Genomic DNA, 14,301 nt, shown 5'->3' with positions numbered 1-14,301 from the left:
GCATTTAATAGAAGTTGTAGAGCTCCAAATCTAGTTTCTAACAAAACTGGTTTTGCAATTTTTAGAATCTCCTACAATTTTCTATTGAATTTATAAGTCAGCAACACAGCTCACATGAAATAATAGGTACCCTTACACAGAGGTCCTCAAACTCTACTGTTCTTATGAGTCTAGACTTCGCAGAAAACTCCCTGACCTTGTCTTAATTGTTGCACGAGGTCCTTCCTGTGAGCTTGAACAGAGGAGGCGCGGTGGGGCTCGGTTCCAGTGGGAGGAGGTCATGCCGAGGGCCGGGAAGGTCGAGCAGTACACCGGGAACTCCTTTTGGTGATCAGGAAGCAAGGAGAATGGCCACAAGGGAGACATCGGCGTGGGGGGAAAAACTCAGAGGAGCAGAGCAGCTCCGGCCGTGCGCTCCGCCGCCTGCACCCGGCCGAGCCGCTCGCGCCTAAGCTGCACCGCCACGCCGCAGCTGCCGCGTCCCTGCGCGCTGCGCCGAGCCGCGCCGCCAGCGCTACCGCCCGCTGCGCCTCCGCCCGCGCGTCTGCGCTCTGCCGCTCGCCCTCCTGGGCCGGGCCGCCTGGCCTGGGGCTGGCTTCGCGCTCCGCGCGCCCCCGCCTGGACCGCTGGCTCTCACGCACGCGCAGCGCCCAACCGAGCCACCGCCAGCCCGCGCGCCTCCAGCTCCCGCCGCTAGCCGCCGCTAGCCGCGCGTCCCAGCGCCGGCCCGCGCGCTGAGCTTCCGCTCGCCCCGCGCCTGGGCCCAACCGACCTAGCGCTCGCTCCTGCCGTCGCCGCCTGCGCGCCTGTGCGCGCTCGCCCAGGCGCCAAGCCGCCGCCTGGAGCCTGGCGCTGTGAGTGGGGGAGGAATTCAACGGAAGGAAGAACAGAGGGAGGTGGAGGAAGAAAAGAGTTACTGGGATGCTGCTGCCTCCGGTGAACAAAAAAAGAATGGGCGCCGGAGGAGAAGGAGCTGAGTGACGCGTGGAGTTTTTTTGCAGCAGGAGGTGGCAAGGGTGGGGAACAGCGGTGAACTGCAGCAGCAGGAGGTGGCGATCGGAACAGCGGTGAATTGCAGAGCGGTGAAACAGAGCAGCGCCAGAGGAGGAAGACAAAGGGAATTTTCCGAGGACTTGTTTGTAATTTTAGAAATCTACAGGGACCTCTTGGTGAAAACAAATTTAACTACTGTTCTAAGGCTCAAACATAAATGTGACCAAAATGAAAGTTGTACAACTTTTCAAGCTCTACAATCTTGTTTTAGGGTTTGAACTCCAAAACTCAAAATATGAAGTTTTATTTTAAGTCTTGGACTAAATTTGAATTTTATAAAATCTTTGTCCTTGTTAGTGTAAATTACATATAACATTGGCCATTTTTGCAAGATGCTATGTAAGTCATGATTGTTTACATTATTACCTTTTTACTTCTAGTAATTTTGGAAAGTTACTTTTGTAAATCACCTATTTTGCATAAAAGGACTTGTTCTTTTATAAAATTACATAAATACCCTTATTATCACCATTTTACCAAAAATTTTTACATACTTCAACACACGCATTTCTAATGAAACTTTTGGATAAATATATATTTTTTACAAGACATAAAGTAAGAAAAATATATTTCCTTTATTTTGAAATTTCCTCCTATTCAAATACATTTTACAGAAACAACCCTAGGTTTTTCTGTAATTACAAAAATGCCCTTTTTACTTGCACTTTAAATTTTCAAAAGTTTCACACAAACACACAAAAGTTTAACACTTAACAAGCGTACACTTCACACTATCAAATTATAAGCCTAGCTTACAAACACATGAACTGTCACAGCCTTCCCCCCTAAAAAGAATCTCGTCCCGAGATTCGGGCGAAAGACTCTTAAGGGAAGAGAAGCAAATCACCCATCAATGCGGTAGGAAGCAAACACACCAGAGAAGTAAAAGCCATTGGAGTATGATGAGATAAGTGTAACGAGAGCATAGATAGATTGTACATGGATGAGTTTGACGAGAGAAGAGAGAGAAAGGTGATCAAATTCTCATAGAGCTAAGATCACAACATAAGGACGATAAATGTCAGCGACATTCATCACAAAACTTTGTGGATAGCAAGTAAAGATAGCACAAGAGACTGATAAGTGATGTTTGAAACATTTCTGCTCAGAGTTTATTATCTGAATGATTTAGATGATGTTGATTGCAAAACATGCCTATTTATACTAATGCAATCAAGGGATAGATGATGTTTGAAACAATTCAAAGTGCAATGCTCGGTATATAACCATGAACGGGATGCACTGTTGTAATGTATGATTACTATGATGGTGTAACATGAGGATGAGGGATCCCATGCACGACCGAGATGATGCATATGATACAATGCAATTACCATGATGTTGACCAAATGATGCATACACTATGATGCAAGGATGATGATATTTGCAATGTATGCATGTATGAAATGCATGAAGTATGATGCATACTGCTATCATGAGTTGATGATGCATACGGCTCGCACCCTGCAACCGTGCGCTCGTAACTAACACCTGGTTAGCTCTATATCCTTAAGCGAGGATCAAAAGTTAGGACACTAGTAAGGTTGCACAAGAAGAGATTGCAGTGTTGTTACGTCACATAGACCTAGTCACCAGTGCGCTCCTAATGACTCAATCATGTGGCTGCAGCACACATGAGGCCTTAGGTTCCGACACGGCATCATGGTCATGTGATTAAACACCACCACAAAAGAAGAATAGCAACCTTGTAGTGCCAACAACAACAAGGTAGACTTAGGAAATCGAAGACAACCCAAAGTTGCACCGGAGGCACACCCGTTAGTTAGTCTACGGATCTTTCGATGATGATGCAACACCATGCACTGTCTAGAGATGGCATTTATTATGATGCATGACTTTTGCCATGAATCTTCTTATTTTACCTAAAATTATCTGAGCAAAAATTAAAGGTACAACTTTCAGATGTTGTAACCAAAATAGCCAACAAGATACGGTACAACATCAGAAGAGGACAGATAAATCACTAGATAATGGATTGAAGGGTTCGATGATAGTTATCAAGATTTAACTATCAAAGGAGAAGTTCAATGGTTCTGCCGAAACAGATTTAAAGCAAAATCAAGGATTTGATTTAGCTGTCAAGCTAAGATTAATGATAAGGTTCAAACATAACCCAGTTCGCTTAATTCACAAAAGGCGTTTTCAACTCTAAGTTAGCCTATCAGATTACGTTGGCTTCTATCACACAGAGTCAAAAGAGACATTCAGTACAAGCACATATTTCAGTACATCAACGTAACAATCAAGGCAATCAGGTCAATCCAAAATATCATGATGCATGCACGTTCTATACGTCCTCACAAATAAAAATAACTGCAAGTAATCTTGGTCTTACGTGGTTAGTTACGGTGGCACAATATATACGTCTCTCACTATTAACTAGTCGATAAACCCTATCCGTCCTAGTTTCGGAATCATGGTTAGTGTACCTGCAGAAAACCACAATGCACATATATATATCCAATGAACCTTTCATGCCAGCATGTCATGAAAGCGTCCCCATTCATCACTGTTCACTATAGAAACAGCATCTGTACAATTACCGCCGTACAGACAACGTTAACATACGTTATTGGATAACGTATTCACGGGGGTACCGCAAAATGGGGGGGGTATGAACTGCGATCACCATACCCTGCGCCGAACCATATACTCCCAATGTAGTCAACCGAGGTTGGTACATTGGCAGCATCTCAAGTAGGCCACTGCTTGAGAATCAGCGTTCGGTTCGCATCACCGACGGGAAGGCCAAGCTCCCTCAGTTGGCTGAGGATTCTTACCTTCTTACCTTCCGATCGAAGATGTCGTTACATAATTGTAAAGTTGGATTGTGCATGAAATTAAGTTTTGACAGAAAGGTAATGCTGGTAGTTAGAATTATATATATATATATTATAGCCACCTCTAGTTTCCTTAAACATCACCCTAGGGCTTTACGTACTATACATAATCCTTAGCGAATCCAACGTAGTTTTGCCAAATATATTGTTGTTCAAACATTTATACTGAAAGCATTTTTAAGGTAAAATGTATCTCCAGGGTAACCTTATAGCTCTGATACCAGCTGTGGCAGAACCAACCTGAATTATACCGGCTCAAGTACGTGAGTCCACTTCCGAGGGCTCCAACGTGCTTCAAACGATATAATCCCTTGGCCTGTCGGGTAACGTCCCGATAAACCACCGATACACAGGATCAAATAAGGTTACCTCACACGAAGGTGAGTCCAGAGATACAATCACCACATATTTTTACATCACAGGGAATCACTTTACAAGAGTTTTCACAATAGAGCAAAGTTTCAAACTTATAGAAAACCAAACAATCTGATAAAGTTATGGTTTTTAGCAGCGGAAATCATACGTGATGATCTACAGCACGTCGACAAGATGGATGTCATGCTAAGCCCGGGCACGACATCACTTGATATCACCAGTGCTGGCCGAGGACGGATCCCATTCCACGGACCAATCATCTGGAAGAGCACAGGGCCAAGGCAAGGAAAGAGTAGGGTCTTCATAGATATCACCTGAAAAACATTCAACTAGCAAGGCTGAGTATACTAATACTCAGCAAGGCTTACCCGTCTCATGGTATACTTAGCCATGTAACTAGACTTATGAAGGCTTTTAGCTTTGGGTAGTGTTTTCAGCTGAAAAGCAACAAAGAGTAGATCCTTACTTCCAACTTTTAGCTTTCAGGTTCTAGTGGATTGACCATTCTAGGTAAGCACCTATAACTACTCAAACATGGTAGAATCTTTAACCAAACATCATCTTTCATAATCACAAAGTTGCTCTTGTTACTCTATGTGATAAAGGGGGTAAGCAGTCTCATTCATCGTGAGAGGCGGACGATTCCTGAATCGAGATTCAACCCTTGCAAGGTAAACCTAACTCACACGCTTGGAATACCGCAAGGTAATTCCGAAGCAACCGTTTGCCTTTCATTCCGACTCGTGGATCAGGGCCACCACAAGCGATTGCAGGTCATATGCACTACAAAAGTGCAGGACGTACGTCTGTAGCGCGACTACAAAACCCGTACTCCTGGTTGCCCAGCAACACATATGCCTACACGTCGAACTAAGTAACCAAAAGAAGCAAATACATGTGGTGGGTGGTATGTCCACTCCTCGGGCCGATCGGTTACTAGGCTTACCGCTTACCATATTTCATGGCATGTGGCTAGTACTTTCAAACGCTTAACCACCGCTACCACACACTGCGACCTTAACAAATTCATCAACACAGACGGGGTATCATCTTGACCATGATACCTCATAAAACTCCCGTCCGGCATCCTTATAGTGATAACAGGAATGTAAACATTACAATTCCTAAATCGCGCGAGTGACAGGAAATCACTCGACTTCTACCGGTCCTATAAGCAGAGCAGCTAGTCGGACTCCAGTTCTAGTGTTCAATATATTGGTTCTTGGAATAATGCAACTAAGTTTTCAAACAACTCCTAAGAACGTAATGCATAAAGAGATATATATAAATAATATAGGTTGCAGTGTAGTAAAGTAGGGGTTATGTCCGGGGCTTGCCTTTACTGGTGGGGCTGAAGTCAGTAAAGTTAAGATCTTCTGAACTTTAGTTCAGGGCTTCAGATAATTCCGCGACGAAGTTCCCAGGGTCTTCAGAATAACTTCCTTCTGGTTCCGGGATTAGTGGGTAATTTCTGTCGGCGAGAGTGGTCGAATCTATATGATATGCAAGATGGAGTTTAATGAATGCATACACTTTCATTTCAATCCACGATAAAGTTGCAATCCAAATAAAAGAACATTACATTTCGACAAACAACCTAACTACCCTGCACTGGACAGTCATTTATCGAGTATTAACTAAATTAACTAGTTACGTTAAGCAACAGGGTGGTTTACCCTAAACATCTATACTAACTTCATTAGGTAGCATGTTTGGTTATCTAATTGGTTGGTGTATAGATCTTGGCCTTAACCGATGAGGATGCATCAGGTTTAGCCGATTGACGTGCTTTGGTTATGTCTAACAGAGGCGTGTCTACTGTGCGATCTTACTGATCCAAGGTTGTGTACTTTGGTCTGGGTAGCCGGTTGACAGGTGCACTGGTTTCCTAATTGATCGATGAAAACATCGATCACTTTAGCAGAGGGATGTTTTCTAAAGCAGTTGTGTCCTAGCTAATCTGTGTGAGCATCGGCGTACTTAACTGATCGCGTGCGTATCAGCATAGCGAATCCATGCTTTAGCAAAACTAGTCGATCAATGATTTGATCTTCTAGCCGATTTAGTGTATCGGCACATTCGCCGATTTATACATCGGGTAGAATTAGTCGAGTGATGTATCGGCATAGCTAGTTGACTAAAGCAAGTAACTAGCCGATGGTATATTGATAGACTAGTCGAACTATGTAACCGTACGGTCTGTGTCTCAGCGTATTCAGCCGATTGGTGAATCAGCTGTGTAGCCGGTTTTCATCCTTAATGTTCTCTTATATCTACTGGGGCATATCATCTGTGTAGCTGATTGTCCTACTCTGCACTGGCTGTGCCTAACTAAAATGTGCTTAAATGTTATCTTAGGTAACTAGGTGTGGTTGCATTGGCTGGATTACATCAACACAACAATTGAGTGCTGTACAGCCGATGGGGTTATCTAAGTTAGACCTATTTCAAGATTTAGAGGTAACAGAACACTAGTATTAAAATAGGTTGGTGAGACCATAAGTGCAGAATTAGACTAAAGAGGATGTGGTTGAGGGTATATAACCGGTAAGCATATAGCCGATCTCTCAGCCGATAAATCGGCTGATAACAGTGTGTGGACAAGAATGGGAAAACTAAGGATTGACCGGCCATATTTGACCGCTATGGGAAACAACTGAAATCAGCTTGGATTAGCCTAAAGCAAGAATCCTAAGATCTAGCGTGAAAACTTAGATAAAGCGGTTATTTAACAAAGGTTCACACCTAGCCGATTCACCCTTTAATTCGACAGAGTACCTAGTCGATAGGTGTGGCCATCGGCTAGCCATAATCTACAGGGCATCGGCATCGGCTGTCGATTGTGTGCGTATTGGCTATTTCAGAAGGCTGTCTACAGTGTTGATCGGATTTGGCCGATCTGGTGTGAATCGGCTGTCAGCCGATTATCAGGTGCTGAACCGGCTGCGTTCAGCCGATTGGTCGATTTGACATCGGTGGTACTGTGCCGGTGTATTTATTAGTTGCTTTTAGCTGATAATGTGGGCATCGTCGGATCTAGTCCGTGAGTGCATCGGCTCTTGCCAAAATGTGTTAAGACATCAACTAGTTTTCCGATTTGGGTTTTCTATATCGGCTATATCGTGCCGATTAAATGCTTGAAGTGTTAACTTAGACAACTATTTGTGCACAACAGCTCGACTACTTTTCGGCAAGATTAGCCGATAGGTATGTAGTCGATAAGTGTATTCTAAAGGTATGTGATCGATAAAAACCGGGGTGTGCTGATCGGGATATGCCGATTGGGGGTATAGCCAATCGGAAGGTGCCGATCAGGTGTAGTCGATCGGAGTGTGCCGATCGGATGTGTTGATCTGGGTGGGCTGATTGAGTGGTGCCGATTAGGCATGTGCCGATTTGGGTTATAGCTTACAGAAAAGGTCCTAGCAAGATTAAAATCTACAAACAAACATTTCATCAATACAACACAAAGGCATTTAAATTCCATTAGCTAAAAAGTAGGAAAAGACTTGAAGATTTTTACCCAAGGCTAAACACGAGGTACACAAGCTATATTTCAAAAATTAGCTGCAATTCAAAAGGTTAACACTCAAGAACTCATGGTACAAAAAGGAAACTTAAGCTCTGAATCATTTACCTTCAATTCATGATTATAGCATTGATTTAATAGGAATTAAAATATTTCAATTTTAAAATTAAATTCAAATTGGAATGTGAAGCTTGGATAATTAGGGTTATAAAGTTTTGAAAATTTAAACACAAATCAATTGTATACTTAAAAGATTTTAACCACAAGATCTAATTAGATAGACTTTACCGAATAGACTAGACTTAGCTAATTCTACTATAAACAAATTGAATTACTCAACTTAAAAGAATTTAAATTACAAAACAAACTTAGGTTTGAAAATTCTATATCGATTCATACTTAATCTATAAAAATTTGCATAACAAAAATCATGATCTACAAAGTTAACATGTAGAAGCTATGAATATTACTCTCCCTTATCTTAGATTTAATATAGATTCTAAACTATTTAGTTTCATATCAAACGCATTTAATAGAAGTTGTAGAGCTCCAAATCTAGTTTCTAACAAAACTGGTTTTGCAATTTTTAGAATCTCCTACAATTTTCTATTGAATTTATAAGTCAGCAACACAGCTCACATGAAATAATAGGTACCCTTACACAGAGGTCCTCAAACTCTACTGTTCTTATGAGTCTAGACTTCGCAGAAAACTCCCTGACCTTGTCTTAATTGTTGCACGAGGTCCTTCCTGTGAGCTTGAACAGAGGAGGCGCGGTGGGGCTCGGTTCCAGTGGGAGGAGGTCATGCCGAGGGCCGGGAAGGTCGAGCAGTACACCGGGAACTCCTTTTGGTGATCAGGAAGCAAGGAGAATGGCCACAAGGGAGACATCGGCGTGGGGGGAAAAACTCAGAGGAGCAGAGCAGCTCCGGCCGTGCGCTCCGCCGCCTGCACCCGGCCGAGCCGCTCGCGCCTAAGCTGCACCGCCACGCCGCAGCTGCCGCGTCCCTGCGCGCTGCGCCGAGCCGCGCCGCCAGCGCTACCGCCCGCTGCGCCTCCGCCCGCGCGTCTGCGCTCTGCCGCTCGCCCTCCTGGGCCGGGCCGCCTGGCCTGGGGCTGGCTTCGCGCTCCGCGCGCCCCCGCCTGGACCGCTGGCTCTCACGCACGCGCAGCGCCCAACCGAGCCACCGCCAGCCCGCGCGCCTCCAGCTCCCGCCGCTAGCCGCCGCTAGCCGCGCGTCCCAGCGCCGGCCCGCGCGCTGAGCTTCCGCTCGCCCCGCGCCTGGGCCCAACCGACCTAGCGCTCGCTCCTGCCGTCGCCGCCTGCGCGCCTGTGCGCGCTCGCCCACGCGCCAAGCCGCCGCCTGGAGCCTGGCGCTGTGAGTGGGGGAGGAATTCAACGGAAGGAAGAACAGAGGGAGGTGGAGGAAGAAAAGAGTTACTGGGATGCTGCTGCCTCCGGTGAACAAAAAAAGAATGGGCGCCGGAGGAGAAGGAGCTGAGTGACGCGTGGAGTTTTTTTGCAGCAGGAGGTGGCAAGGGTGGGGAACAGCGGTGAACTGCAGCAGCAGGAGGTGGCGATCGGAACAGCGGTGAATTGCAGAGCGGTGAAACAGAGCAGCGCCAGAGGAGGAAGACAAAGGGAATTTTCCGAGGACTTGTTTGTAATTTTAGAAATCTACAGGGACCTCTTGGTGAAAACAAATTTAACTACTGTTCTAAGGCTCAAACATAAATGTGACCAAAATGAAAGTTGTACAACTTTTCAAGCTCTACAATCTTGTTTTAGGGTTTGAACTCCAAAACTCAAAATATGAAGTTTTATTTTAAGTCTTGGACTAAATTTGAATTTTATAAAATCTTTGTCCTTGTTAGTGTAAATTACATATAACATTGGCCATTTTTGCAAGATGCTATGTAAGTCATGATTGTTTACATTATTACCTTTTTACTTCTAGTAATTTTGGAAAGTTACTTTTGTAAATCACCTATTTTGCATAAAAGGACTTGTTCTTTTATAAAATTACATAAATACCCTTATTATCACCATTTTACCAAAAATTTTTACATACTTCAACACACGCATTTCTAATGAAACTTTTGGATAAATATATATTTTTTACAAGACATAAAGTAAGAAAAATATATTTCCTTTATTTTGAAATTTCCTCCTATTCAAATACATTTTACAGAAACAACCCTAGGTTTTTCTGTAATTACAAAAATGCCCTTTTTACTTGCACTTTAAATTTTCAAAAGTTTCACACAAACACACAAAAGTTTAACACTTAACAAGCGTACACTTCACACTATCAAATTATAAGCCTAGCTTACAAACACATGAACTGTCACAATGGTCCTTTTTAATTAAATTTGATTAATGGTATATGCAACTTGATTCTGAGAGTGGCCCTCGGTGCTGTGTGCTTGAGCGGCTCATGTCTCGTTAAAATATGTTTTTATTAGAAACATGGTTTAGGGGGCCAGCACAGTGCTTAGTGCTTGGTTGGCCACTCTCCATAAGGACCGGTTCATAGAGCGACAACCTGGGACAACCGCGCAACCACAAGACTGAAATGGGACGGTCTTGACTTACTAATTAGGGCATTTTGGTTTGGGAGTAACTTACCTGCGGGGCAAGAGGGCTGGTAAGCTTCAATGGTCCCTGCTCCTCCGGCAAGAGGGCTGGTAAGCTTCATGAGTGGCCCAGATCCTCCATTTGATTAGTGGGGTTTATCTTTAGTGGTTTGGCTTGGTTTTAAGTAGACTCATGATTAATTTTAATTAATTATTCTGTACCTTGGGTTATGATAATTCATCCTTTTGTAGTAAATAGCTTTAATAAAAATTTGCCAAGATTAAAAGCTAATAAAGTTGAGTCAGCTAACCGTAGAGCCTCATAATTCGTGTTATACTTGTTGAGTACAAGTTGGGTACTCACACTTGTCTTCTCTACTCTTCTGTTCACTTTGGGATATCTTCGACTGCTGCTCAGTACCAGGTGACGTGTAGTACTACATCAGCGGACTCGATGATTTCTAGGCGTTTGTCTCCCAGCCGACGTCCCTATGGCGCCCTGCTCTTCATGTATTTACTTTACGCTTCCGCACTTCTTGAACCGATTCTTGATTCGGTTGTAATAAAGAATTCATTTACAATATATACACTTTTATTTCATGATATGTGTTGTGATATCTTGATAATTCTGTTGTATATATGCGTGACTTGATCCTAGCGCATATATGATTGCTCGGTTTATGTCTTTATAAATTGGGTGTGACATTGGGGATCCTTAAGTTCCATTGGAAGTCATGCTAGTGGCATTAGGGAGTCCAAGTAAACATCCCTTGTCTCCTTTATTTCCTCAGTGAGCTCTTGATATCTCCATTAATGGTGTTGCTGCTGCAGGAATTGATGAATCGCTTGCTACCTTGAACAAGCTGTCGGAGCAATTCGGTTTGAGCGGCCATCACCTCCACCAGACTAGTTGGCGGTGGCGGTGGCAGCTGTTGCGACTTGCTACCGCTAGCTCTGAACCCATCAGGATTTGCATGTGTTGCCCCAACCATCTGAAGACTGGAGGTTTATTATCAGCAAAAGCTTCATAATTCTCCCTTGATTCAAAAAGATAGTGCGGGAATGATACAAACAGGTGGCTGGTTATGAAAAATTTCATAACTCATGTTCTGTTTATCTGAACCCTTTTAAAGGTTGGTGGCGATTAGGAAATTTAGTGGCCTAAAACTGTGGCATTCAGAACACCTCCGACTACTTCATCTCCAACTGCATTTCTGACTACTAGGACTACTAATCCGACTAATATGGCTGCATCATCGACTACCTCGTCTGCATTTACGTATACCAGGACCACAACGTCGACTGCTATGGCTCCCTCATCAACTACATCGACTATATCTCCAACTGCATCAACTACCATACGCCTGGTTTGACTTCAGCGCCGACTACTACATTACATCTACAACTACTTCGACTACATCTTCGACTGCTTTGACAACATCTATTACTCCTTCGACTACATCTTCGACTGCTTGAACTGTACCATCATCTGCTACGGCTACAATACAACGACACTGTATCTCCGACTACCTCGACTGCATATCCGACTGCTTCCACCTTTTCTCCGGCTTCTACGACTATACCTCCGGCTGCTTCAGTTGTACCTCTATCTAGCACGACTACAACTTCGACTCCACTGCATCTGCGTTGCTTCGACTGCTCTCTGACTCATCAACTTTATCTCTGACTATGATGACTACATCTCCGACTGATTTAGTTACGCTTTCGTTTACTACGACTACATCATGGCCTGCTTTTAATGCATCTCTGACTAGTACGACTACTTTTTCGATATGTCGACTACTTTTCCGGCTGCTTGAGTGACACTTCCAACTACTATGTCTGCAGATTCAATCACTTCAACTACTACATCTTCTGATTTCCAACTGCTTGCCAATATACACATAAATCCAGTCCTTCACTAAAGCCTACCTAATTCGAGTGCTCTAGCTTCTAGGCTACATTCCTTATATCTGGTGGTACTCAATTCTAAGTTAGTCTATTACCACCTGTCCAAAAATTTAGGCTACACTAAGAGGAGTATTTACAAAAGTACTCTAAAGTCATCACCTAGTAGTCGTCAAGGTTGTTGACAGACGACTCGCTGCGTGCGGGGGAGTGAGCTCCCATCTGTGCGAGCTGTGGGACTACAAAATCGTAGTCAAGGTCAGAGATATCCTCTATCTCAGCAGGCTCGTCATCACTGCCAATGTCCATCACATCCGGTGGGACGTGAAAGGCTGCCTGCTAGACATGATGCATGTCGATATGTCCATTGGCATCCTCCAAATTGATGTTGAAGTCATGGATCTGCGCTTCCAAAAACTCAATCATTGCCTCGTGCTCACCCACGATGGTCTCAAGTGTCTGCACTTGGCCTTTAAGCTGGCCAATCCTAGCATCTCGATGACCAATCTCCTCAACCAAGTCCTGCATCTGCTGGTCCCTCAAATTAACTGCCCACTGGAAGGACTGAGCAAGGTGTATCACCTGTGCCATTCCCTTACTTTGAAGTGCCTGCAGTCGGTAGAGTGCATTCATGCACCGGGCTGAAAGGACTATGGTCTCGAAAGGAATCTAATCTACCAAGTGTCGGTGTTTTACTGGCTGCCCACCGAGGGATATAGCCAAGGTGGTAAGTTTTGGGTGGGGAGACGCCAAGATCAGGAACTCGAAGGTGCAAGGAACACAAAGCTTAGACAGGTTCGAGCCGCTAGGCGCGCAATACCCTACATCCTGTATGGTGGTTTGTATTGCCTTTAGTGTAGATTGATCTAGAGATCTTGTTTTGAGAGGGGTCCCTATCCTCCCTTATATATCCGAGAGGCCAGGGTTACAAGGATACTAACCAACACCAGCTAAGGAATCGTATCAGAACATATCTCGAGTAGATTCCTTCTATATCGGTTAGCTTTATCTCCTACTTAAATGGGATAAATAAGAGATAAACGTGATAAATAAGAGATAAGACGGACTTAATCTCTTAAACCTCTTTGAACTATGTTGTGTACATAGTCCCGTGGCCCCGGGTCTGACAAGCCCCCGAGCTCTTTGTAACTGAGTACTGCAGGCTTACCGAGTACTTTCGAAGTAGTCTTCGGCTTCTTTTGGAGCTCCGTCTTGAAGTCCTTTTTCGAGTACTTACTTGGCTGCATTGAAGCTATGAGGTGCTCATGCCCCGAATTTTATTTCTGATATGGTGTGCGATTGAAAAATCGCAATCCATATGGAGTAGCCCCCGAGCCTTAGGTTGAATCGAAGAATCAAGCTGAGGGTCACTGTAGTCTTGAATCTTCCCTACTCACTTTTTCAAACAAATTTGAAAAAATAAGTAGTGGATGCCACGTACCCCGCAGCCCCCGAGCCTTGAATCCAAATCCCTCAAAATTAGAGATAAGGATCCAAAAACCGTGGCATGTAGGCTAAAAATGTTGACATGGTAAATTACCAACGTGATGGTACAAATGATGGAAGTTAGATCACGAATTCAAAAAACCCCTTTTTTCGGGCCAATTAACCCTGAAAAAATGATTAATCGAATTCTTAATCCAAACAGTCCACCAAATGACCCCTCATCTTTGGAATATTCCCAAAAATAACACTTAATCTTCGAAACAGTAAACTTTCCCCAACCGCTGATTATTTAACCCCGCGGCAACAGTGAGAAAAGACTGTGCTTCCAATCTGCAATTTGCCAAGATCCACAAAAATCCCCAAACAAATCCACGCTCCGCCGCCATCCTCCCAGAGAAATCCCAACCCCCCAGATCTCCCCGCCCCTCTCCCCGCAGCCCCCGAGCAACTCGTGGCAAGCGGATCCGGAGATGGCGCCCAAGAAATCAGAGGCAGAACGGAAGAAGAAGGAGGCGCAGCTGGCGACCGGGGAGTGGACCTACAGTAAGTGCT

The 14,301-nt window shown here is 44.1% G+C and overlaps 1 pseudogene; it reads right to left on the bottom strand.

Annotated features, from left to right (window-relative positions):
- LOC112880948 overlaps window positions 1-11,755 on the bottom strand; it is a 60,208-nt pseudogene extending 48,453 nt beyond the window's left edge.
- Window positions 11,756-14,301: the final 2,546 nt, after the last annotated feature.

This window comes from Panicum hallii, chromosome 2 (assembly GCF_002211085.1).
Source record: "Panicum hallii strain FIL2 chromosome 2, PHallii_v3.1, whole genome shotgun sequence".
Taxonomy (NCBI): domain Eukaryota; kingdom Viridiplantae; phylum Streptophyta; class Magnoliopsida; order Poales; family Poaceae; genus Panicum; species Panicum hallii.
The sequence above is the reverse complement of the archived record's forward strand: the minus strand, read 5'-3'. Positions and strand labels throughout refer to the sequence as shown.